Source organism: Saccopteryx bilineata, chromosome 10, assembly GCF_036850765.1.
Source record: "Saccopteryx bilineata isolate mSacBil1 chromosome 10, mSacBil1_pri_phased_curated, whole genome shotgun sequence".
NCBI lineage: Eukaryota > Metazoa > Chordata > Mammalia > Chiroptera > Emballonuridae > Saccopteryx > Saccopteryx bilineata.
The window spans coordinates 27,486,390-27,514,123 of record NC_089499.1 but is presented as its reverse complement, the minus strand read 5'-3'; the positions used below and the strand labels follow the sequence as shown (position 1 = coordinate 27,514,123).

The window sequence follows — 27,734 nt, the reverse complement described above, 5'->3', positions numbered from 1 at the left end:
CGAAGAGTGAACTATACTGTACAATACGGACTTTGGGGAGTTATGATGTGTCAATAGATATTCACCAATTAAAGGAAACGTACAACTCAGATGGAAGTTGTTGATAATGAGGGAGGCTGTGCATGGGGGAGGGGCAGCAGGTTGTGTGGGTCATATCTCACTTTCTCTTCAATTTTACTGGGAACCTAAAAATGCTCTAAAAATAGCCTTAACTGATTTTTTAAAAATTGTTTGCATGTGGTGTAAAGAATTCAATGACCACTAGTATAGTTGGTGGCGCTACCTTGGTTTGGGCTATGCGCCGGCATTTTTATCATCATGGCTTTGTTCACTGTCAATGGGAATGTCAACACAGTGAAACAAGGCAAATAAAAAATCATGGTTTTACTATGAAAATAGTTTTCCCCTCTCAGGCGCTCTAAAAGAAAATTATCAACCTTGTGCTTCTCTACTTTCTTTATTTTTTATTCTTTTTTTTATTAATATTAATGGGATGACATTAATAAATCAGGGTACGTATGTTCAAAGAATACATCTCCAGGTTATCGTGTCATTCAATTATGTTGCATACCCGTCACCCAAAGTCAAATTGTCCTCCGTCACCTATCTGGTTTTCTTTGTGCCCCTCCCCTCCCCCCTCTCTCTCCCTCTCCCCCCCCCCCGCCTCGTAACCACCACACTCTTGTCCATGTCTCTTAGTCTCATTTTTATGTCCCACCTAAGTATGGAAACATGCAGTTCTTAGTTTTTTCTGATTTACTTATTTCACTCAGTATAATGTTATCAAGATCCATCCATTTTGTTGTAAATGATCCGATGTCATCATTTCTTATGGCTGAGTAGTATTCCATAGTGTATATGTACCACATCTTCTTTATCCAGTCATCTATTGAAGGGATTTTTGGTTGTTTCCATGTCTTGGCCACTGTGAACAATGCTGCAATGAACATGGGGCTGCATGTGTCTTTACGTACCAGTGTTTTTGAGTTATGTGGTTATATTCCCAGTAGAGGGATTGCTGGGTCATATGGTAGTTCTATTTTCAATTTTTTGAGGAACCACGATACTTTCTTCCATAATGGTTGTACTACTTTGCATTCCCACCAACAGTAGATGAGGGTTCCTTTTTCTCCACAGCCTCTCCAACACTTGCTATTACCTGTCTTGTTGATAATAGCTAATCTAACAAGCGTGAGGTAGTATCTCATTGTAGTTTTTTTGTGTGTTTTTTTTTGTATTTTTCCGAAGTTGGAAACGAGGAAGCAGTCAGACAGACTCCCGCATGCGCCCAACTGGAATCCACTCGGCATGCCCACCAGGGGGCGATGCTCTGCCCATCCGGGGCGTTGCTCTGTTGCAACCAGAGCCATTCTAGCGCCTGAGGCAGAGGCCACAGAGCCATTCTCAGCGCCTGGGCCAACTTTGCTCCAATGGAGCCTTGGCTGCGGGAGGGGAAGAAAGAGACAGAGAGGAAAGAGAGGGGGAGGGGTGGAGAAGCAGATGGGTGCTTCTCCTGTGTGCCCTGGCCGGGAATCGAACCCAGGACTCCTGCACACCAGGCCGATGCTCTACCACTGAGCTAACAGGCCAGGGCTTTATTGTAGTTTTGATTTGCATTTCTCTATAAGCTAATGAAGATAAGCATTTTTTCATATATCTGTTGGCCATTTGTATTTCTTCCCAGGAGAAGTGTCTGTTCATATCCTCTTCCCATTTTTTTATTGGATTGTTTGTTTGTTTGTTGTTGAGTTTTATGAGTTCTTTGTAAAAAAAAAAAAAAAAAGCTTCTCTACTTTCAAGGAGCTCAAAAAGCCACATAAAAGACAAAAGGGTTGTTGGGACATAAAAATGTAATAAAGATTAATAGAAATTCAATGTGTGCAAGAGATATGCATCTAATATGTACAGTTAATAAGGTAAAGGCACATTCATGGTATTTTCAATGTGTTCCACTCTAGGTATTATTATTCAAATATATTTCATTCAAATACATTCAGGCTTTCTGTGCTAATGTAGATTTTAAAGGAAAATTAAATAATATTTCAATTAAAAGTTGTGACTTATATCTAATAAATGAAAATTACATTAGAATTTATTTTGATAGGTTATAAATCATTTTGGAATTCCATAAGAAGAATAAAATGGTTATGAATTTGATAGATATTTTAGGAATTCTATTTAATACAGAACAAGACTTCATTAGTAAAGTGGTTTTAATCTGTCTGTTCTCAACAAAAAAGCATTTAACCTAACATAATAAATATCTTCTCATTTTACTGTATATAAAAATGCTAATTCAACTATAAATTTTTGGTTATGGTTTTAATTTTAACATTGAATGTGATTTTCCTTCTATTTATCAAACTCAAAAATTACAGTCTTATTTTCACTTCTGAAACAGTATGTTTTTATCAACTTTTCAATGGAAATAACCTTTAGGAAAGCAATATGTTTAATAAACCCAGCTATTATGTTATTATTTCAAAATGACATTTAAAAATTTAGCATAAAATGGTTCAGATACTTGAAAACAATTAAAAGTAGTATTTTAATATTATTTAAATGATAATTATTTAATTTAAATGATAATAATTGTAAGGCCAGTGGCCACCACCATCGTAGCCATTCACATGCATGTCCTCATTATGTTCGGACAGACGGTAAAGACAGTGGAGCCAAAGACTGGTGGGCCATTCTTTTATTCCAGTCTCACATAGCACCAGCTGGTGAGAAAAACACAGGGAAAAACACTTCCCTCTTCATTCATTCGGAGCTCACAAAGCTACTGACACATTATCCAGTTCCACAACCAGGAGAATCTTCTCTGGTTCCTCCTAGATTCAAAGGCCTCACCAGTCCCAAAGCCCCTCACCTCTGGACCCCCATCTGACAGCATGGCTTCTTACTGTGCAAAACTGGCTTCTCTCTTTTTTTTTCATGCCATTTTGGCTTCTCTTTTAAGCACTCTGCATCCTCTCTGCTCTAAGTCTGCAGAAATGGTTTCCTCTTCTCCAACACACATAAGCAAGACAATGGCTCTTCCCAAGCAGGAAGGTAATTTGCAGTTTCGCAGATCACATACCTGGTGCTGCCCAACACCATTTTTAACAATAAGAGTGAGAAAACTCAAAAAACACAAATTTTACAAACTCATTTGCCCAACACTAATATATACAAGAAATAATCTGAAATTAATTTATTTCAAGTTTCTCTTAGAATTACTTATATATCTACCTACTTAACTTCCTATATATGTTTATATTACCACCAACCCTCTTCTCTCCCATACTCCTCCAACAGCAAAGCATAGTAAAAGGGTAACCAGACCTTGACTTACATTTAAGTAGCTGGAGAACAGAGAAAGAATAAGCCAGAAAAACTGCAGCATCATAAAGACCAGGTAGGAAGTAATGCAGCATTATATCATGAAAACAATTCAGGAGATTCATTTACAATGCAAAGTGGTATGCAAATGAATCGAGTGGAATTTAGTTTAAGAAGAGGGGATTGACTTTGCAGTAAGCATAAAAAACTGTTTCAGAGGAACAGAAGAGAATGTCTGATCAAAGGTGTTCCAGCAGCTAATATATGTAAAAAATAAAATAAAATGATAGCGCCAATAAGTGTCCTAGATTTGCCCCTCCAGAACCAGTCTTTATCCTTACCCATTCTATTCTATGCCAGGGAGCCAGAACTGTCTCAATGGGCCTCTTCCATTCTGACTGGACTGAGCAATGCTGGTAGGAATGGGGGTGTCAGGGAGACTGAAGGTGAGAAAATGTGAGGCTGGAATTTTCATCTGCCCTTGCCATGTGGCCTCCAGTTTGCTGTGATTATCTACCGAAGGCCACAGTTCCCATCTGTTGGTCTCTTCCAACAGGGTTCTCTCTGAGTTTCTGAAACCCAGCTCTCCACTTCCCCTTTGGATCTAAAGGTGGCAATTTAATTCTAGCTCCATGAGGCTTCCCACTCCCTTTATCTTAACCTTGCTCTTCTCATTAAACTCTCTTTCTTAAAGTTTTTAAAAAGATTTTATTTATTCATTTCAGTGGGGGGAGACGGGGGAGAGGAGCGGGAAGCATCAACTCCTAGTTGCTTTTCATTTGTGCCTTGACTAGGCAAGCCCGGGGTTTGGAACCAGCGACCTCAGCGTTCCAGGTCACTTTATTCACTGGGCCATCACAAGTCAGGGTCATTAAAATATTCTATTTGAGTGTAGCACCTATTTCCTACAAGAACACTGACTGATCTATCAATATCTTTTATTTTAAAAACAATTCTAATGTTATATAAAGTATAAGGTCTACCGGAAAGTTCTGTCCGTTTCTATCACAACAAGTTTCGACACGTAAGCACATGTTTATTTGGCGCATGTGTGCCTCTCTATTTTTTTTTTTTTTTTTTTTTTTGTACTTTTCTGAAGCTGGAAACAGGGAGAGACAGTCAGACAGACTCCCGCATGCGTCTGACCGGGATCCACCCGGCACGCCCACCAGGGGCACCGCTCTGCCCACCAGGGGGCAATGCTCTGCCCCTCCAGGGCATCGCTATGCTGCGACCAGAGCCACTCTAGCGCCTGGGGCAGAAGCCAAGGAGCCATCCCCAGCGCCTGGGTCATCTTTGCTCCAATGGAGCCTCGCTTCGGGAGGGGAAGAGAGAGAGAGAGAGGAAGGAGGGGGTGGGGGTAGAGAAGCAAATGGGCGCTTCTCCTGTGTGCCCTGGCTGGTAATTGAACCCAGGTCCCCCGCACGCCAGGCCGACTCTCTACCGCTGAGCCAACTGGCTAGGGCCATGCCTCTCTATTTTTATCACTTAATGTATACATACTGACATAGCAAATTAACTAAAACAAAGTTGATTCACGTTAGTCTTATGTGTGAAGCCATAGTGTACCCATGACTACTGATAAAGTTCATTTACGCCACTGTAATTTTTACGAATTTCAACAAGGAAGAAATGCTACAGAAGCACGTCTGTCGCATCCACCATATTCCCCGGACTTAGCACCCTCTGACTATCACTTGTTTTTGTCCTTACAAAATTTTTTGAAGGGCAAAAAATTCAAAAATGAAGAAGATATCAAACAAGCACTGGTTCAATTTTTCGCATCAAAAGATAAAACATTTTTCAAAAATGGGATATACAAATTGCCCTCATGCTGGCAAGAAATCATTAATAATATGGCAATTATATTATTTAATAAAGTTTATTGATGGTAAGAAAAAATTGTATTTTGTTTTATTCCAAAAATGGACAGAACTTTCCGGTAGACCTTATATTTAAAAATATTATTCTAAAATCATTTCACACATGTTGGCTTTTTTCAATGTTAAAAATCTCATAAATACTAAAATATTATCTCTCAATCTTATTATCTTTTTTTCTCTAGAGATGCAATAAAAGCAGAAAACTTTGGGATTTAGTTGAAGCATAATGCGGTGATTTCAGGAAAGAGATCTCTGCTATTATGTGAATAATCGCTAGAGGCCTCGAGGCCCGCAGGCATTAACTATAATGGGAAAAATTAGGAAAATCTTCCAAGTGATTCATAGAGTTAATTCTCACTGATAAATGGGTAAAAAAAAAAAAAAAAAAAAAAAGACTAGGACCTGAAAATGGTCTTTGGAGGAAGTTGATCAGATTATGCTACGGCAAATATAATCATTCAGTTTGGACTTGTACATACTTTCTATTTGCTGCAAAGTACAATAGCAAATGCTCTCTGTTCTACAGTTTTAATGGAAAAAATATCAGGAAATCATTTGGTAGCAATAATTAAGGATAACTTCAGAGTCTCAATTAAGAGCATGAATTTTTTAGTACAAATCCTGGTTTACTCAGGTTTGCATTTTAGTCTCCTCATTTAAAAAAATAATCATAATAAAGGTTATACCATTTACCCCCTACACACTTTTGTCTTGAAAAAAAAAAAAAGATAATTGAGGTAAAATTAATGGCTTATGCTCAACATCCTCCCTGAGTTCTTAACCCCACCCAGCCTGCTCCTCCCCTAATCCCGTCCACCTCAGAAGATTCATCAAGAGTCACCTAGATCCTCATACCATGATTCACTCTTGGGAGTTTCTTTTGTTCATATCCAAAATCCAGTCCATCAGCACGTACAGCCAGGTCTTCCTTCAAATGACATCTCATCATCTTCAGTGTCATCATTACCCCAGTTCCAGCCACCATCTTCCCTCACTTATCCTCCTGCAGTAACCTTAATGGATCTCTTCAATCCCATCCTTGGCTCCCTTGCTATTGTGAATTCTGTCCAGAGCAGTCAACATGTCCTTTCGTGATTAAAAGCCAGATTTTAGTGCTGCTCAGCTCAAAGCTCTCCAGAGACTGCTCACGCCAGCTGGACCTACCACTCTGACCCATGTCCTCCCACAGCAGCAGGGGTGCTGGCCATCACGCTGTTTGCCTATCACAACAAGCTTGTTTCCACTCAGGGACTTGTCACTCGCTGCTTCCTTCTCTCTGCAATGGTTCTGTCTGAGATCTTTGCAAAGAAACTCCAAGTTTATCTTCCTTATGTCTCTGCTAATAAATGGTCACCTCAGAGACACTATTTTTTTTTTTTTACTATCTTTCTAAAATATATTCTGCCTCCTGGCTTTTAATATAGTGTACTTTTTATGAACTGACATTACATTCCTTTTCTATTTAGTATATTTTCCTTCTACAAAACTGTGCACCCTTTTATAAGGGCAAAGGTTTTGTCTGTATTTATTACAGCTGTACTTTCAATGCCTTGAATAGCTACTGACACCAAGCAGGTGCTCAATAAATATATATTTGTCAAATGAGTGCTGGAATGACTAAATGAATGACGACAACATACCTCAGTCACTGGATAGCATATTCAGGTCTCAGTTGGGGGGAATTTTGATCCCAGGGGACATTTTGCAGCGTCTGGACACATGTTTGGTTGTTGCAGCTAGAAGAGGGGTGCTATTGGCATCTAGTGGGTGCAGGTCAGGGGTGCTGCTAAACATCCTACAGTGTACCCCTCACAGCACAGAATTGCCAGACATAAAATGTCAACAGTGCTGAGGATGAGGAACTCTGATAAAATGGTTAAACCATATCAATATGTCCAGCTGTCATAGTTCATAGTCACCAGCAAGGGGAATGCATAACTATGGAACCAAGAGGGTCATGGGATGGAGTGAGAGAGGTAGAGAGAAAAGAAAACTGACTTGAAGCAAAAGAAGACTGGGAGAATCTGAATGTAATCAAAATCCAACTTACACATTAGGGGAATTTGGGCTAAGCCCTGACATGTCGAGGAAGTGTGTGACAACATAAGGCAGGTAGTAGAGGAAAAGAATGCATCAGTTAATCCAGAACAGGAAATAAGCCAGCAGCTACTATACAGAAGACAACGTGCTTTCCCTTACATGAAGGATTGGCGGAGAGGAGGAGGCAGGGTCCTAGGCAAAACTGGGGTGCACCACAGGGCAGAACACCAATCCCACCGATAGAGATGAATGCTTACTAGGACCCAGGACAACCTGCCTGTAATAGATCTGTGCCAATACGGCAAGGACTACGGATCCTCTGAACCCAGTAATGCATGGGTGTAGAGTGCAGGACCACCAAGTCAGCAGAGTGGCTAACTGCAGATGACAAAGGTGGGACCGAAGACCCTAATGTCTCTTCCATAGAAAGAGTTTGAGAGACTGTTTGCCCCATTGTTTAAATTAAGTTTTCCACTTGCTTTCCTTATTATGCTTCACACCATATGTAGTGATATATTCATGTTTGTGTTTACTTGATTAATTTGGGCCATCCCCAATGCATTCTGAAGTCTACTGGAGAAAGAGCCCTATCTGTGTAACACTTGATACACAGAGTCCGCTTGATGAATATTTGTTGAATAACTAATGAATAAAAAGTACACCTAGCAATGAACAGCATTGTAATATGATAAAATTCGCTATCAAAAGTGAATACTCAGGTGTCTAACATTCAACTCTGTATCCCAGTGTAAGACAAAAGGATTCAAAAATTATAGGGACCCCCTTCCAAGCCAGGATCTGGAATAATTGATTCGGTACTTCCTTGTCACCTTCTACTCCAAACTCCTTAGATAACAGACAATACTTTTTTTCTTTCAGTATATGTTTTATTAAACACCATCTATGTGCCATGGTTGAGATAGAATGATATCCACAACAGAGCTAGCCCCAGTTCTGGTGGAACTTACACACTAGTGAAGGAAGCAAACATTCACAAATGTATTTGCAAATCATGGCAGGTGCCACGCAAAGACAGAAAAAACTACAGCCAAAGACAGAGATTACAAAGCAACCTACTCAGTTAATATAATTAGCAAAACCTGTCTGAGAAGGGATGTTTAAGGGAAAACTACAATATTTAAGGATTTAAAAAGCAAAACCTGGTATTGTTTTTAAATGAATAAAAACACTTAAGCGTTCATCATAAAACTACAAAATCTTTTTGTGAAACATTATTGGGCAATGAGATTAAGTGAAACTTTTTGTATTGAAATAATAAATATTTGTTGAGTAGGGACATTAAAAACTCTCCAGGCTGTTTAAGATCTCCACGTGCCAGAGGAATAAAGTTGATTACTTAGAGAGAAAAGCAAATCGAACTCAGTTGACCTTGACGCCATCAACCCAACATACACTATCAATTTTTGTCACGTAAAGATTATGACACAGGGCCTGTGAGTCAGCTTTCCGAACTGACTGAGTGATGGAATTGTGGACACGAGAAAAAAGAGCCATCAAAGAGGACTGGCTTGGCCCTGGCCGGTTGGCTCAGCGGTAGAGCGTCGGCCTAGCGTGCGGAGGACCCGGGTTCGATTCCCGGCCAGGGCACACAGGAGAAGCGCCCATTTGCTTCTCCACCCCTCTGCCGCGCTTTCCTCTCTGTCTCTCTCTTCCCCTCCCGCAGCCAAGGCTCCATTGGAGCAAAGATGGCCCGGGCGCTGGGGATGGCTCTGTGGCCTCTGCCTCAGGCACTAGAGTGGCTCTGGTCGCAATATGGCGACGCCCAGGATGGGCAGAGCATCGCCCCCTGGTGGGCAGAGTGTCGCCTCTGGTGGGCGTGCCGGGTGGATCCCGGTCGGGCGCATGCGGGAGTCTGTCTGACTGTCTCTCTCTGTTTCCAGCTTCAGAAAAATGGAAAAGAAAAAAAAAAAAAAAAAGGACTGGCTTGAGTATCAACGTTCTAAGGTCTCTTGAAGAAGAGAAATGCTTCTTTTTTTTTTTTTTTATCGTTTCATATTCATTTTGAAATATCCCCTAATTTTTGTGAGAAGTATGTAAGCTGAATTGATCTTGTACTTTTGTTTGAACAGGGGCTGGTACAGTTTACTTTGAAGAGCCAGATAATAAATATTTTTTAAGTTTTTGGGTCAGAAGGTCTCTGCCACAATGACTCACCGCAATGTCATTTTAGCCCAAACACAGTCATGGGCAAAATGTAAACAAATGGGCATGGCTGTGTTCCAAAACATTTTATTTACAAAATAAATCACGCACGGGCCATCACTTAGAGACCTCTCGCATAGAAGAGAGGGGGAAGTGGTATTAGAATGCAAAATGAGGAAGATATTATTTTCATTTATCATGTAGGTATTGAGAGGCACTTTATGTTATAGATGACTTATGTGCATCACACACAGTAAATCATAAGGGGTAAGAGCTCTGGAGGTAGACCACCTCCATTTCCATCTCCAGCTCTTCCACCAGCCAACGCTGGCCCTTGTCTGTTACTTAACCCCGTCTTCTCAGCTTCCTCCTCTGGAAAGTGGGGGTAGGGGAGCAGAAATGGGGTTATTGTGAGGATTTAGTGAACTAATTCAGGTAAGCTACTCAGAACCAGGCCTGAGAGGAAAAAGTAAGAACTAAGCAATACTATCTGTTATCATGAAAGTTAATTGTCACACACCAAAGCCTTTCAAGAAATAAAAAGGCCCATTCATATTTTCCAGCATTTCCTTACTGTCAGAAAATAAATAAGAAATAAACAAATAGAAACGTAAGCGCTGTCAGTATAAAAGAGATCTGTATGTATAAAATCATTCTGAGCTCCCCAAGGGCTGTGCCTGAGGCTTATTTATCCCTGTATCCCCAGAATTAAACTACTGTCTACCACACACTTGGGAAAATGTGAAATGAATGAGGAAGAAGATTCTGAATACATTTAGGACAATAAAAGCTAACAGAGACATCCCCGGTGGCCAATGACTGTAGAGATAGCAGACCCCCCACAGTTCACAAAAGCCAGGATTTTCGATTTAGACAGTGAGGTGCTAACATCAGATACCTCTTAAATAGTAGAGCAATTAGGGGTCTTGAGGGCAAGCACAAATACATGGCTTGTGAAGAATTCAATGTCAAAGCTAGAATAGAGCCAAGGCAGCCCGGCTTCCAGCCCGTGACATTGGAAGGACTGTTGAGGGCACCTTGAGTGATGGGGAGAGAGCACTGGCAATTTGAAGCAGAAAAGGTATTCCAAGGAAAGGCACAGATGACAAGGTGAAACTGGAATTTAATGACAACACGGGAGAAAGGATATTTCCAGTTTCTTCAAGGTCTCCAAAGAGAAAATACAATTGCACATTTTCTTTTTTTTTCTTTTTTTTTTTTTTTTCTTTTTTTTTTTTGCAGGCACAGAATTGTCAATATGACCTCCAGACACCATGCTACAGAATCATGCTTCAATATTCTTAAATCGTGCTTCTGGTCTAAATCTCAGCGCTAACCCCGAACCCTAACATAATGGCAAAGCTTGGCTTGTTTTCACTTGTATCACTTTCTCAGGACCTGGGACTCAGCCTGTGCTGAGCGCTCAGACTTCTTAAATGCTCTGTAGTAGTGAGCAGCAGCAATCCTCAGACGTAAAGGTGTGTGTGGTTCACCCAGTACCTGGCCAAGTGCAGATTCCGACTCCGAAGGCCTGGGATGGAGTCTGAGAGTCAGTGTCTCTAACGAGCTGCTGATTGTGAACCCACATTGAGGAGCAAAGGTGTAGAGAGCATTTAATTCTCATTTTGTGCCTAATGTCGTTCTGCGCTTTTCCTTGGGAAAAAAAAAAAAGGCTCCTCTCTGGTTCACAGAACAAATGGAACATTAGTGGTCACTTACTCTTTCTACCTTCACTTTGGGAACTGTTATCTACAATTTCCCTCAATTGCCTAAATGGATTTTTACAGTTAAGGATTTAGGGCAGCGTCTTAGAATTTTCAAAAATTGAAGCTATCCAACAGGGCTTTCATATACAGCCTTTGATCCTCACTTTGATACTGAGAAGCTTGTTTTGGTCCTCCTCTGCTAAAATCTACCACACAACACTTTTTTCCTCAATTTTATTCCTTTTAACATGCTTGAAAATGTAAAGAGAATGCTTATTCCTCATTTTAAATTATATTATTAGATAGAGTGAATGTCAGTGTAATATACATATCTATCTAGATATAATAAAATTTAAATTTTCTATTGCTCTAGTAAGACATATAGAAAAAAGCTGCAAGACATGAAGTCTTACATATTACTGCAGGATTTGTGGTAATAGTCTATTAGGATTCATTTTTCACTGACACGGTTGTACAATAATATGTTACATCTCTTGAATTAAGTATGCTGAATATTTTCCAGATTTAAATTATTTTAAATATATGCACCTTCAATAAATGTACTGAATTCACTTATAAAATCGCTGTCTTCTGCCTCTAGCCTGAAATGCTCTTTGAAATTCTGAAGTCAAGAACCATCTCATAAAGACATCTGACTGCGTCTTCCTCGAACCCATTTCTCAGTTCATTTCCAAGTGTTTCCTTTGTTGGTTCTGTCTCTTGACAGTCTCCATTTTTTCTGTCACATGTGTGACACTTTTCTGATGTATTTACCCAAGTACCCCTTCCTGCAAACTTTTTCTGGGACTCTCCCTGTCTTGAACCAAAGATACTGCCATCTACCCATCTATTCAGTCATCTGCTCATTCATTTGTTCATATCCATTAATATTAAGTGTTAGAAACCCACTTAGTAATACATTGGACATTATCCTTGGGGCTATTACAGACAGGAGAAAGCCACGGAAGCTTCCCTTTATAGGAGGAAAAGGAGGAAAAAAGAGATGTTAACACTAATTCGGGTTCATCTGTCACACAGTGTTTCTATTCAGACATGTCATTTTAGTCTGAAAGGTTTCTTAGTGTAAATATTTATATCCAAACTTTTCAAAGATTATCACAAATAATTTAAAGATAAAAACAAGAAAAATAGCCCTGGCTGGTTGGCTCAGTGCTAGAGTTTTGGCCCAGCATGTGGATGTCCCAGGTTTGATTCCCAATCAAGGCACACAGGAGAAGCAATCATCTGATTCTCTCCCCCTCCCCATCCTCTCTCTCTTATCCTCCCGCAGCCATGGCTGGATTGGTTCGAGCACATCGGCTCCAGACACTGAGGATGACTCCATGTAGCCTCTGCTTTAGGTGTAAAAAATAGTTCAGTTGCAAGTATGGCCCCAGACAGGCAAAGCATGGGCCCCAGAAGGAGGTTGCTAGGTAGATTCCGGTCCATGCAAATGCAAGAGTCTATCTTCCTTTCTCTCACTTGGAAAAGAAAAAAAAAATAAAGAAAAATAAACATGATGGCATAGAGAAAAATAAATTACCCTTGAAACAAAACATAGATTTCTTAGCATGGCTTCATCTGGCCACAGCCTACTTCTCCAAATTCACTACCACTTTCATTCCACACTCATGTGTCGACTAACTCCGGCCACATTCTATGTTTGTGTTTTCTGAAACACAATTTCATTCCCAATTCAAAATTATGCGTTTGTTGTTTCAGCTTAAAAGACTTCCTCTAGGCCTTCCCGAGTAGGCTCCTTCTCACCATTTTAAGCTTCTGCACACGTTCTGTTCTCAAAGAGGCCTCCTTACATTTCCAAACCACCAGTCACCACCAGTCAGGCTTAATTAGTTTCCCTATTTCATATCTTCTTAGTACCCTTCAGTAGCTGAAATTATCTTTTTTCATCTTATAATTTACTTTGTTTCCCCCAGAGCAGGATATAAGTTATTTGAGGGTAAGGTATCTGTCTTATGGTTTAATTCTATATCTTCACTTCTTAGGACATGACCTAGATTATGCTCAGTAAATATACAATGACTGACCAAAACTTAATGATTACATCTCCTTCACTGCTGCCCCCGCAGACATATGTTCTCTGGGTGCACAGGGAGCAGTGCCCTGTGATTGTCAATGATAGAAGCAGCCTTGTAAAGCCGGTGATTGACTTCAGCTAGGGATATTCTGAGGACGTTATCTACCACCATGTCATCATCACTATGACCTTCTACTCATAAAACTTCTTTTTTCATATTTGTTTCTGGAATGATTCTCAGAAGATGTATTGCATTAAGGAACTGGTGTATTTGTTTCCTATGGTCTATATTTAAATAATTGTATTTCTTGTTTGGCTTGGTTACCACTAAGCTCCACTGGAGTATCATGCACATGTCCTACATGTAAGTGTCTTTTCTAACATATATACTATATGCCAAAATATATTCTAAGTGCTTATATAATTTTTGACTAAATATTTTATTCGTGGGTTACCACCATGGCCAACTTCCCGGAACTCCCAGGGAGAAGGGAGGACCACATTAATGAGGACTATTCTCAGCTACACATATACTGCTGACAGTTCCTAGATCTACAGTGTACTGTTAGGTGGCACTGGGGCTATTATTTAACTTACAAATGAAAGGGAAAAAAAAAGTTGGGAAAGAGAGAGAATAAAGAGAGAAAACAGGTGAAACAAGGAGGAAAAAAGTAACAACATTTTCAAGGACTAAAAGGTAAACAAAAATTTGCATAAAAAGGATATAATCCTAAATAGATTAGCCACAAGTCTCCTAATAGCAAATTTGTGATTGTCCTTACTCACAAACAATTGTATGTGTGTGTGTGTGCACCTGTGTGGTAACAATAAACATTAGTTACATAAATAAATAAGCAGAGGACATTAATTTTTTGTAGAAAATTATAGCACATCTATTTTACTCTAGAGCAGTGATTTACAACTAGGGGTGATTTTAAGTACTCTCAACTGGGACCTCTGAAATGTCAATGCCTGAAGACATTTCTGGTTGCTACAACTGAGGGGGTATCACTGGTGTCTACAGCTTAAGTCCAGAAAAGCTGCTAAGTATCCTACAATGCACAGAACAACCCCTCACAACAAAGAAGGATGTGGCCCAAAATGCCAGTAATACTAATGTTGAAAATATATGCTCTAGTCTAGAGAAAGAAGTGATAACTGATAATATTCAAAAAGAATAACATCAGGATTCTCATACAGATATAAAATGTAGATGTCTTAAAGATTTTATTTCAATCAATAAATGAGGGAACCAGAAAGATGTTAGTGGTTTAAAAGAGAATCTGAAAAACCAATGTATACTTTAGGAACTTGAAATGTACGTGCAAGTGAGGGCAAAACTATCTTTTCTACCTGATGGGAATTCAACTGAACCTCTATCAGATCAGTAGAGCTTATCTAAACTTTATAGAATTGTAAAACAGTTCCCAAAGAATCTGAATAAGGTAAGACTAAAGGGTGCAACTATGGCCTTGCATAGTTTCCTAGCAAAAGACACCCTTTTCCCCCTCCAGTAAGAAGAGGTAAAATAGAGACACTGATCACCATCAAATGCTACCACTGGCTAAGTATATTCTGATGGCTATTGGAGTAGTGAGATTTTTTTCATGCTCGCTGACCCCCAGGAGTGAGGTGTTTTGTTTTGTTTTTTCAAAAAATGAAATTATTTCCAGTTACAGTTTTATTACCTTAAAATCATGTTTATTTGATAATCAATTTATGGAAACAAGAACATCATACATTTGCCTTTTTTTAATGTTGCCTTACACATGTACGATCGTACTCTGGATGGTCAGGAGGCATGAGGACAATACATGAACATTCGTACTACTCAAAGGGTTACCCATCCAAGTACTAACCAGGCCCGACCCTGCTTAGCTTCCGAGATCAGACGAGATCGGGCGCGTTCAGGGTGGTATGGCCGTAGACCAAAGGGTTACCCAGAGAATGAGTTTAGTTAGTATATTAAAAAATTTTCTATTTACATGGTATTTCAAATTGATTCATTCAAGGATCTCCTTGAATGTATCCCTTTTTCCTGGAAGGTGCACATCTCAAATGGATTTTTAAATCAGATTTTATATTCTCTATCCCCACATTTCTTTTTCTTTTTTTTTTTTTTTCCTAAGCTGGAAATGGGGAGAGACAGTCAGACAGACTCCCGCATGCACCCGACCGGGATCCACCCAGCACACCCACCAAGGGCGACGCTCTGCCCACCAGGGGGCGACGCTCTGCCCCTCCAGGGGTGGCTCTGCCGCGACCAGAGCCACTCTAGCGCCTGGGGCAGAGGCCAAGAAGCCATCCCCAGCGCCCGGGCCATCTTTGCCCCAATGGAGCCTTGGCTGCGGGAGGGGAAGAGAGAGACAGAGAGGAAGGAGTGGGGGTGGGTGGAGAAGCAAATGGGCGCTTCTCCTATGTGCCCTGGCCGGGAATCGAACCCGGGTCCCCCGCACGCCAGGCCGACGCTCTACCGCTGAGCCAACCAGCCAGGGCCTATCCCCACATTTCTTTAACAAAACTTAAGATGCATCAGAATATAGCACATACGGGAAAGAAAAAGAATACGTGATATTGTATTATCTTTGTCACTTAGTTACTAAAACTAGAATCAAATGTTCTGTTGTTTTAAATGCAACTTATGGAAGAAGATGTCATTCTTCATTTTAATATAACCATGAGGCCAGTACAATATCTCATAATAATCTATAAGGACAAATTTATGGTTCATAAAAAAGCCATAAGCCTAGAAATAATGATTGAGCTAATGAGTTTAACAGAGGCTATTTAGAATGTCCAGTATAGGCCCCTAAGGAAACATGGATAATTCAACTTCATATAAATCACTTATGATTTGTGAAGGCTCACCCCCTTAACTACATTTATGTGTGAACTGCTTCACCAAGGTTGGCCAAGAGTGCCTTTGCAATCAAGATGTTAAATTCTTTTGGCTTTCTAACACTTTGGTTGATTGAACATGAAAAGAGTATATTCTTCCATCAGTGATACCTATAAGGCTGATGGCTGTGGTCATGCAGGTTCACACTGGATTCAGGCAGACAATAAATAAACTGTGGAGCCGGAGGATGGTGGGTCATTCCATTTATTAGAGTATCACAACGGTGGACCAGCAAGCAGGCAGGGAAAACCACTTTTCTCTGTCAGAGCTGACAAGCAAACAGGCTGGGTGGGGGGGGAGGGCTTCTCCAGCAAATAATACCAAAAATGGCCCCTTCCAATGGCGGCAGGCAATCTGCAATCTACAATCTGCTATCCTAAGGGCAAGAACCTGCAGCCTTACATAGACTATACACACAAGGTACTGCCCATGGTCAAGCACCAATCAGGCAAAATGCAAGCGAGCAAGCCTAACACACTTGTTTGCCCAATAATACCAAGTGTGCTCATTTACTAAATTTGAAAAAAAACAAAGTAGAATATGTATATATAAAACCCTGTACCTAAAATAGATAATTTTTTCTATTTAATCATCTCGTAGAAATAGAAATTTTGGCTGTGATTCAAGCAAAGTTAATCTTCATTTTATTAAAAGTCTTCTTATTATTTTTAAAGTATTGAAATCTTCAGATATCTTACCATTCAGAATGACAGTGTTACCAAAACTATAATCAAAACTAAGAGAATGTAAGTGTATAAGAAGTACAATCAACATACTAAATTACATACAGAATTTGATTGGGTAAGCAACAAAGAAGTGTATACCACAGATCAATTGATTAGAGGATAAGACAAACCCACGCCGATAGCTGTCAGGGCTATCGAAAGATTCTTTAACTGAGTCAGAACCAGACTCATCCATCACTAATTTAAAAATTAGAATCAAATATGTTACTCCTGTCAGCTGGGTTCTATCATCACTCTATTGTCATTTCTCAATTACTTAAGAATATTATTATTATATCTCACAATATCTAGTGGAAACACATAGTAAAGATAAATGCTTTTGCTACACTAGTGAGAGCATACTTCAATGAGGGATAATTTTACATTGTATTCTAGTTCCTTAAATGATTACTGTGGCATTAATAAAAAGAAATCCTGATTAGCAAATTAAATTTTTGATTAGCTCTTTTCAGAATTAGAAGAAATATATTAATCAAAGCCTGTCAGTAGGGCATGGCTGTTCCACTATTTCAACCAACATCTGCACGGTGAGGCAGGGAGATAATGGATGTTAACACATGAGATTTTGAGAGCCCTTTGACTACTAAGAAACCTTTTTTTGTCCTTCTTTAATCAAGGTAATTATAGACTACAATGGTTCTTCAAGGCTTACACTGTATTTATCAAGGCAGACTAAGGTGTTTTTAAGACACAGTTTACTTATGCCAAGGTTTAAAAATACATCTCAATACTATTCCTGGGGTTGTAGATTTTGCTTTCCACTTCAAAGAGTTAAAAGCCAGATTAATATTCTTATCTGAAAAAAATATCACATTTTACCTTTGAGAGCATGAATGTTTGGAATTGGGAAAAGGCAGTTAATGATAGTTTTATCAACCTAAAAGATGACAGAAAACTCATAGCCTTATAGATGTTCATGGCAAAACTCCAATGTGGGTAACCTTCCATAAACTGGCATATCCAGGTTCTTTTTTTTTTTTTTCTGAAGCTGGAAACAGGGAGAGACAGTCAGACAGACTCCCACATGCACCCGACCAGGATCCACCCAGCACGCCCACCAGGGGCGACGCTCTGCCCACCAGAGGGTGATGCTCTGCCCCTGCCCCTCCGGGGTGTCGCTCTGCCGCGACCAGAGCCACCCTAGCGCCTGGGGCAGAGGCCAAGGAGCCATCCCCAGCGCCCGGGCCATCTTTGCTCCAATGGAGCCTTGGCTGCGGGAGGGGAAGAGAGAGACAGAGAGGAAGGAGGGGGGTGGTGGAGAAGCAAATGGGCGCTTCTCCTATGTGCCCTGGCCAGGAATCGAACCCGGGTCCCCCGCACGCCAGGCCAATGCTCTACCGCTAAGCCAACCGGCCAGGGCCTATCTAGGTTCTTTAAAGAATTGAAATGGTGACAGTCATGATGGACATGGACGCAAAAATGAAAAATGTTCCTTTACTATGAATGAATTTAAGTTTATTTGTTGTGTGCATTTCAATACTTCCGGGATGTCTGTGAATGAAAGAAACAGTTGGATCCAGTTTTTCTCATAAAAGTTCAGAATTTAAATTAGGAAGATTCATCCTTTGGTAAGCGTGTACCTTAATTGCCACTATACATTCTAATTTATGATAGCCACTCTTTTTATTTACACACTCAGAAAATGCTTCGGCAGTGTTCTCCTGGGCATAGTAATCTCACAAAGGGGTAAAGAGTGTAACGTATGACCTGGACCAAGAGTCATGGTCATGAGACCGACCTTTGAGACCCAGTTCTACCAATTCTTTAGCCATAAAAGCTCAGGCAAGGCACTTAAAGATACTAAGACAAAGTTTATATTTTAAAATTGATAAATGATGGTACACTTCCTACTTATTTCACAGTGCTACTTTGTGGGTTAAATTGGAAAGCCCATTTAGGCAATATTGGGATAAATCACAATAAAAATATGTGCTCTTCCTAATCATTACCAGAAGGGCACAAACTATTTGCATCTCTATTTATTGTTCAGTAAGCCAGAGAACTGGCCTTTGCAGTTTAAGGATGGTGCTCTCATGGACCCAAAATCAATCATTATGAGGATGTCAGGGGAACGAAATATAGAACGGAACTAAATCACAGAGGGTAAAATACCAGCCTTCTATTCTGTTCTAAAATGTTTGCATCTAGAGAAATCATGAGTAGAAATATCAGAAATGACAAGAGAGGGGGTATTTCAACCACACATTAATACCTTACTTTACACGGTTGGTAATGAAAAATAGAAAATAGAAGCACTAATTATTTAAACATGACACCATAATTCCTTGCATTGCAACTATTTGAGCTTAGTTATTTCTATCCTTACAAAACATGAGACAGCTCAAAATTTTAACTCTAAGCTACAGATTGAACTCTTTCCACACCAAAATTATCTTAAAACTTTCCAAAAATAAGTAATAAATTAAAATAAAGACAGAGAAGGGGGAAGACAGACAGCATGCAAAGGAAGTAATGTTACCAGTGGGGAGAACAGAAAGAGGGCTATGGGTCCGAGGAAAAAGGAGGGGGAAATAAACGACCACAAAGAGAAGGACTGGGGACAGAGGCTTTAAGCAGTTTCAAGATGCTGGGCCTAGAAGAATCCCTGGATACAATCTGTACAGGGGAAGGGATTTTTTTATGGAGTGCCAGGATATGAGCTATAGCCTAAAACATATGTGTAGTTAAAGGCAGCTGGGCCATTCAGACTGGCTCTAGGTAGCTCTGAACAATAAAATCATCAAATTCAAGAAAGCAGCAGGGGTCTGACCAGGCAGTGATGCAGAGGATAGAAGTCAGCCAGGGATGCTGAGGACCCAGGTTTGAAACCCTGAGGTCACTGGCTTGAGTAAGGAGTCACTGGTTCAGCTGGAGCCCCCTGGTCAATGCATATATGAGAGAGTAATCAATGAACAACTAAAGTGATGCAACTACAAGTTCATGCTTCTCATCTCTCCCCCTTCCTGTCTGTATGCCTGTTTTACTCTTTGTCTCTCTGTCTCTGGCTTAAAAACAACAACAACAACAACAACAACAAAAAAAAACGAGGATCAGTGCTTCTAAAAGAGGTTTAATATTTTAATACAGACCTCCTCCTCCAGGAAGCTTTCCTGATTTTTTTCTGACCCAGGGTGCCATTTATTGTGTTCCACAAAGTTGTATGTGTCTTTATTACTATACTTACTGGATTTTGTGATAATGACTTGCTTAAATTATGCTTTCTGCACAGCATCACTGAATCACTTGGAAAGTACAGGGTATGCATTTTGGGGGTTCATATCCAGTTGGCCTACAACAATGTCAAGAAAATAGACTCTCAATAAATTATTGTTAAATAGAAAAAAATGAATACAGTTATAAAGGTAGTCATTAAGTACATAACAGTGAATTCAAAAAGCACACATAGAAAATTAATAAAACTTCCCATTTTGCACTGTCCTAATTCATGATTGTGACCATGTGAATATATTTTCAATCTGATGCCAGTGTTGTTTCATCTGTTACAGAGATCAGAGGCTTAGGTGGCTAGTGTGTTGAACACTCTGAACCTAGAGATAGACCTCATGAAAACTTTTGATTCTTTTCTCCAATCATTTTTTTCCTTCTCTAATTCAGTTGTATTCACTCTCTCCCTTTTTTGTACTTTGAAATTACCTTGGGTAGATCCAATGACTGCCTGTAATTAAGATGTTGAACAATTCAGTTCAGTTCATTGGATTTCAAATGCGATGTCATATCTAATTATGTTGCCAACTCACTCTCCCCTGCACATTTCTGCATCAGCCAACCCATTGCCCCAAAACAGCTGGAGAAGGCCCATCTGTGCTCTTTATTTTTCCTCCCAGACCTCCTGCTCCTCTTCCAATTCTTTTAGGGGGTTGGGAAAGGATCAGAGATAAACGTAAAAATTTGTTTCAGTTAAAGATGTAATTGCTGTCTTTTCTTGGTCAATAATCCCTTCCCTTGGCTGAGAATCCAAATGCTGACCCTTGTGAAACGGGGCTTTTTGGGAAGTCTGGCTGGGTGCTAGTCTTGGTCCATGCATGGGAAATGAGACTGATGCGGAGCAACCTCTTCTAAATCTTCCCTGGGGTCTCTTCTGCAGGGGCAGCTCTCTTGGGTGAGTTACTAGAAACACAGACATAGATATTCTATTTTTTTATGATATCCACTTAATGCACAAGAACACTGAGCATCCTGACATAGCAAACAGTGGAAACGGAGATCTGTCTCCAACCACTCTGAATTTCTTTCCAAATCCTTTTTTTTTTTTTTTTTTTTGTCCTTTGAAATAGGCACAGAGCCCAGACCTGCAAGTCCATGTGTAAGCAGATGTCCGATCAGGAAACAAGAGTCCTCATCTTTCTTTCTTGCTCTTACCAAAACCTTATCCGGGTGAGACAATATAACTTTTAATGAGGAAAGCATCTCTAGACCCAGAAAATATAGGTTGAAGTCAGATTCTAACAAGTGATAGTTGTGTGTAACTTTGAGCGAGTTATTTGTCTTTACCTCCGTTTTCTCCTCTGTAAATTCTGGATAACAGCAGCAGCTCCTACTTCATAGAGTAGCTGTGAGATGCAGATGAGTTCATGGTAAAGGGCACAATTAGTCTATTCCCAGGCACTGAGTAAATACTCAATAAATGTTAGCTACTATCCTTCTCTTGGATTCTATGTATTTATTAGTGGGAAGGCATAATCCTCTATCCATTTCCTCCACAAGAAAGAAAGAGAGCAATCTCTTAATGGGAATAATTACCACTGACCTCTGGCTCTCAAATTACTCTAGTTCTTTAGGAAGAGAGTTGGGGGCAGTGGTGGGATTCAGTCGGTTCGCACCAGTTTGGCAGAACCGATACCTAATTTTTTGTTGAGTTTGGTGAACCGGTTGTTAAAATGACACTTGTCATCAGGGTTCCAAGGTGGGTGCTTGGGCAGCCACCCAATGTGGGAATCACAAATTTACATTCTTTACTCTTTTTTAACGTTTCTCTGCGTAATAGCGTATTCTAAGTGCCCATAGTAATGTTCATTCTGTTCATAGGTGAAAGAATTTGACAGAACTATGCTTGTAATATTTATTTTTCATTTCATAAAACTCATTATATCTTTGATGAAACACTACATTTTAATTCCCTCGCATTTGTTAGTTCAGTAAACAAACATAAAGAGAAAAAGTGCCAAACAACCAGAGGGTGACAAGCTTTCATTGGAAATATCTTAAACAACAATTGTTTTGTTTGTTGTCAGGTATTAATCAATATTTTTCATTAATATTTCAAAATTCTTATAACATAATCTAGTTTTGTATACCTCTTTTATTGTTCATATTTAAGTACTAAATGCATGAAATAATAAACTACATTTCGATATATTGTTTTTATACTTAAAATGGTCATTAGGGCAGAGAACCAGTTGTTAAATTATTTGAATTCCACCACTGCTTGGGGGTGATGGTTAGTTTCTCATAATTGGGTCAGATTTGAGGCTGTGTTTATGTGTTTGATGAATCTCTTTATTATGGGTGGATTCTTGGCTATCATCTCAAGTCAACAGGTAAATTAACACCCAACTTCTTTTCCCACTGTTGGTCAAATAAGTTCGTAAATATGATGTACATGTTTGCTTGCTTATAGTTTGCATTGGGGGCTGGGCAATGCCAGATATAATGGTCTGTGAGGTTGCAGGTTGCCTTCCTGCTTGGCAGAAGCCATTGTCTTGCTAATATTTACTGGAAGGGAGATTCTGCCCCACCACCCAGAGGTGCGGGAGGATTTCTTTTCTCTCTCCTCCCTGATCCCTTGTCTTCCCTGGGAAAGGCAGGTTTTCTGCTTTTCCTTTGGCTTTTCTTGTGGCTTGCCTGTCTTGGTGAGACCAATAACAGAATAACCCACTGCAAAGTCAGTAACCACGGCCACCGTCACAGCCGCCTGGCCCGTGCAGGTTCGCATTATATTTGGACAGACAGTAATGGAACAACAGAGCCAAGAACTGGTGGGCCATTACCTTTAATCCCAGCTTGCACCGGGCAGGCAAGAAATACACACAGTGGGAAAACACTTCCCTTTCCATTCAGGGCTCCCAAGGACACTGACTCATCTGAGTATTCTTAGAATTAAGGGCCCCGCCAGTCTTATTCATCTCTATAAAGCCAGTAGCCACGGGTACCATCACAGTCGCCTGGCCCATGCAGGTTCGCATTTGATTTGGACAGACGGTAATGAAACAATGGAGCCAAGAACTGGTGGGCCGTTGAAGGTAGGGTGCAGAGTGCATTCCTAGCAGCTGTGGCTGATGCAATGCTGTGAGAACACTCCAGCACCTGAAACCCTCCTAGGCACACCCAGGAGGGAGCTCGCCCACTATAAGGAAGTGACTCAGAGCCAACCAGGCAGCTCCCTGATCCTTTCAGCCATTGGCTGTGAAAGACATACTGTAACACCCTATAGGCTGAACCTGTGTATATAGACCAGCTTGCTTCCTGAATAAAGCAAATCTGCGTCACGGAACCTGGTCTCTGGAGTTGGGTCTCTGCGTCTCCATCATCTTAAACCCCCTGTGGGCCTTGTCCACTACTGGTGCCTCAAACAGGGACCCAGCCAGCACTCAAAGGATGAGTGAGTGACCCTCTGCAATGGGAAATCTTCTCCCTCACTCTCAAGCCCTGCAGGCTCGAGCCCTGCATGCCCTATTGCAGAGTAGGCAAGTTAAAGTTAGTGAAAAGGACCTTTATACCTACTAGGAAATCCTCTCAGGTTTCAACCCTTGGCTTCAGGATGCGCCTCTTTGGGACCCCGATACTTGGGCCCGAGCTCTCCAGCACATCTTTCAGTGGAAGTGCACGAAGGACAAACCTTCCTTCTCGGCCTCACACCTGCCCTACTAGCCATCTCCTGCCGAGGACCCTCCCCCTACTCCAAAAATATTACGGCTACCCCTCTCCCTGAGGAGCCCCTACCTCTCTCTACACTGGAAGGACCCAGCCATGGCACAGTGGTGGGATCCACACCCCTTCTAACACAAGGGAGAGCTTATGCTTGTGTCTTTCCAGAAAACAGCCCTCAGTCAATTTGGATCCCAGGACAAACCATAAGGCCAGTCCCGGTGTCCCAAGATGACCCCTCCAAGGAACCCCCCAACCCAGGAGATGGCGAGTCTCCAGAAGAAGACCTCGCAGCTGGTGTGTGTGCCCCATCACTTGGGGGTTGTGAAGGCTTTAGCAGAGCAAGACCAGAGAATGGCCCCTGACAGGCCCCCAGGCCCTGGTACTCTGTTCCTGCTTATGTGTGCTATAGTAACCGCTAACTCCCAGATGCAGCCCCATGTCTGGGCTGCTTTTTCCCATCCTGGCATAATTCTGCACGTAAAGACAACAACAGTAAGCTGTCATTCATCAAGTCCAACTGGCCCTAATTAAAAGAGAAGGGGGAAATGTAAGTAGAGCGCAGAGCACATTCCTAACAGCTGTGGCTGATGCAATGCTGTGAGAACACTCCAGCACCTGAAACCCTCCTAGGCACACCCAGGAGGGAGCTCGCCCGCTATAAGGAAGTGACTCAGCACCATCCAGGCAGCTCCCCGACCTTTTCAGCCATTGGCTGTGAAAGACATACTGTAACAACCTATAGGCTGAACCTGTGTATGTAGGCTAGCTTGCTTCCTGAATAAAGTGGATCTGCATCACTGAACCTGGTCTCCGGAGTCGGGTCTCCACGTCTCTGTCATCCTCACCCCCAGCAGGCCTTGTCCACAGGCCATTACCTTTAAACCTAGCTTGCACCCGGTGGGCGAGAAATACACACAGTGGGAAAACACTTCCCTTTCCATTCAGGGCTTTCAAAGCCACTGACTCATCCAAGTATTTCTAAAATCAAGAGCCCCACCAGCCTTATTCACCTCTCTTCCCATCTTCTTTTCTCTGCACAAACTGGTTTCTCCTTCAGCACTCCGCCATCTTGGCTGCCTCTCCTCTGCAATGCTGATGGCAGGATTTGAGCAAGAGAGCCCTGGTCTTCCTTATCTCATAGTGTAGAAATTAAAGCCTTTAAGCCAATATACAAATAAAGAAGTCTCTGATACAAAGCCACTTATCTGAGGCATAAATGGGATTCCTCATAAGAGTGTACCACCGCACATCATGCAACAGTTAAGGGTGTGGGGAAAAGCTTAGTTTTGAGAAGATCTTAGTATTAGAAGGATGTTGAGAAGATCTGAGTATTAAAAGGGTGGGAAAGGCTTAGTCTTAAAACTAATCCTTAGGCTATAATGACTTTGCTAGCTTACAGCCTGTCTCATATACCCCATGCAAACTATAAGCGAGTAAACATATATATCATATTTACAAACTTATTTGACTAACACCCACCATCCTCTGACTCTACCATTTCTTTACTGTCTGCCTGACTTTAATGAGAACCTGCATGTGAATGGCCATGATAGCAGTAGCAGCCCCTGGCCTTATACCCACTCAAATGAGACAAGACACAACTGCCAGTCTACATCCACCACCAAAAAGGATTCTCTTCTTTAAAAGCTTAAGTATTAAGATTGAGCACAGATATCTTTTAAATGCCCTAAACCTTTTGCATGTCATATATCAATTCTAAACTGTCTAGCCAACTACAAAGAAGAGTAACCCCTCAAGAGTCATTAGAGACTGCAGCTAATTTTAATATAAAAGGCTCAAAATTGAAAAACCTGGCCCTGGCCGGTTGGGTCAGTGGTAGAACGTCAGCCTGGCATGTGGAAGTCCCAGATTCGATTCCCGGCCAGGGCACACAGGGGAGGCGCCCATCTGTTTCTCCACCCCCCCCCCTCCTTCCTCTCTGTCTCTCTCTTCCCCTCCTGCAGCCAAGGCTCCATTGGAGCAAAGATGGCCCGGGTGCTGAGGATGGCTCTATGCCCTCTGCCTCAGGCGCTAGAATGGCTCTGGTTGCAACAGCGACGCCCCAGATGGGCAGAGCATCACCCCCTGGTGGGTGTGCCGGGTGGATCCCGGTCGGGTGCATGCAGGAGTCTGTCTGACTGCCTCCCTGTTTCCAACTTCAGAAAAATACAAAAAAAAAAAAAATTGAAAAACCTTGTCATTGCATGTGAAATAAAGAAAAAGCAAGCATGAACCAATCACACCCTGCAAGCACAGCTACTTCCCACTTCGGCCTCCTTGCTCTATGAATCATTCATTCTTGTGGAAAGATAGAAGAGAAAATTCAAAGTCATAATTTAAGAATGTCAGGGGGAGAGGAGAAGGCTATGAATCTGATATATTTTTTTTAAAAAAGAACCCATTCTGAGAGTTTATTTTGACAGACCAAAATCACTTTAGATAAAAGAATATTTCATTATACTAAGGTACAGACAGAAAAAAATGACACAAAGAAGTGAGTATGGAAGGAAGGAGACACAGAGGAAAATAAGCAAAGAGGAGGCAAAGTTACAGGATAAACGCAGGGGTTGCTGAGTACAGATAAATGTTGCTGAATAAGCCATTGGAAACTGGCCCTGCACAAACTGAAAAGGTAGGAAAAGGAATTTCTCAACAGTGATGAGAGGTGGTGTCTCCCTGACAAAGAAGCTAACTCATTAATTTGGTTACAAAATAAGATTAATGTCTTTAGGAAAGGTATCTCCAAATAGACTATCTTGGAAGTGTTTTGAATATGCTACAGTGTGTTTGGTGAGAAGCGGCTCACCCAACGTTACCCTCCAACACACTCTTCTTGTATCTATGACTAAGTAGAGAGTAAGACCTGAACAACATTTATTTTTCATTTATTTTGTTGAAAAACACTATATACATTTCAAAGTTGAGTGTTTTCAAATATCATTTTTCCCCCACTGAGGAACTGAGTGGGAAGAAGGAAGAACTTTTCTAATTGGAAGGGAACAATTGGCTTTCTTTTCACGCAGAGATTGAGTTAGCAATCTGGGAATTTCCTCTCCTCCAAGCTACATACATGTCTAGTTTTAATGCTATCATGTAATCCTTGAAGAAGTATTTGCTGGAAATCTATGCCAAGTCATACTGTGAGAAAACAGAAGCCACACTTAAATTCAGGTGGTCTAATCACTGAGGAATTAACTAGACCTTAATACCTACTTCCCCTGAGCATTTCCTTTTAAATGCATTTCCTTTGTAAACAGATGAAGTAAAGACAGGCGGAGAAGGTTTGAAATAAAAACTACAGTGAGGTATGGATAGCATTTACTCTACCCTCCTTTGATTCAATGTAAAGAATTTTTTTTAATGTGTAGGGTACTTTCAGCATTATTATTTATCAACTTATATATAAAATCTGGCAGGTGTATTTTAGGTTTAAGATGAGTAAATTGACATTTTCCTAATTCTTTTATAATGTGTAATGTATTCTTATGCAAAGCATATAAAATCTTTTTAAAAATAATCATAGCAAGGCCCTGGCCAGTTGGCTCAGTGGTAGAGCGTCGGCCTGGTGTGCAGGAGTCCCGGGTTCGATTCCCGGCCAGGGCACACAGGAGAAGCGCCCATCTGCTTCTCCACCCCTCCCCCTCTCCTTCCTCTCTGTCTCTCTCTTCCCCTCCTGCAGCCAAGGCTCCATTGGAGCAAAGTTTGCCCAGGCGCTGAGGATGGCTCTGTGGCCTCTGCCTCAGGCGCTAGAATGGCTCTGATTGCGACAGAGCATTGCCCCAAGATGGGCAGAGCATCGCCCCCTGGTGGGCATGCCAGGTGGATCCCGGTCAGGCGCATGCGGGAGTCTGTCTGACTGCCTACCCGTTTCCAGCTTCGGAAAAATACAAAAAAAAAAATAAAAATAAAATAATAATAATAATAATCCTAGCAAGGGGAGTTCTGAATTATTGAATTTCCTGGAAATAATCATTTTGTTTCAATCAGTTCCATTAAAGTCATTTAAAAATATAACGGTAGATTTTCATGCCCCAAAAAGAATATATT

General features: G+C 41.0%; 1 protein-coding gene and 1 pseudogene across 1 annotated transcript in view; both read right to left on the bottom strand.

Moving 5' to 3' along the window:
* ZNF385D (zinc finger protein 385D) overlaps nucleotides 1-27,734 on the bottom strand; it is a 910,525-nt gene that overhangs the window by 794,940 nt on the left and 87,851 nt on the right. The window lies entirely within an intron of this gene.
* LOC136314863 (5S ribosomal RNA) lies at nucleotides 14,964-15,083 on the bottom strand (annotated as a pseudogene).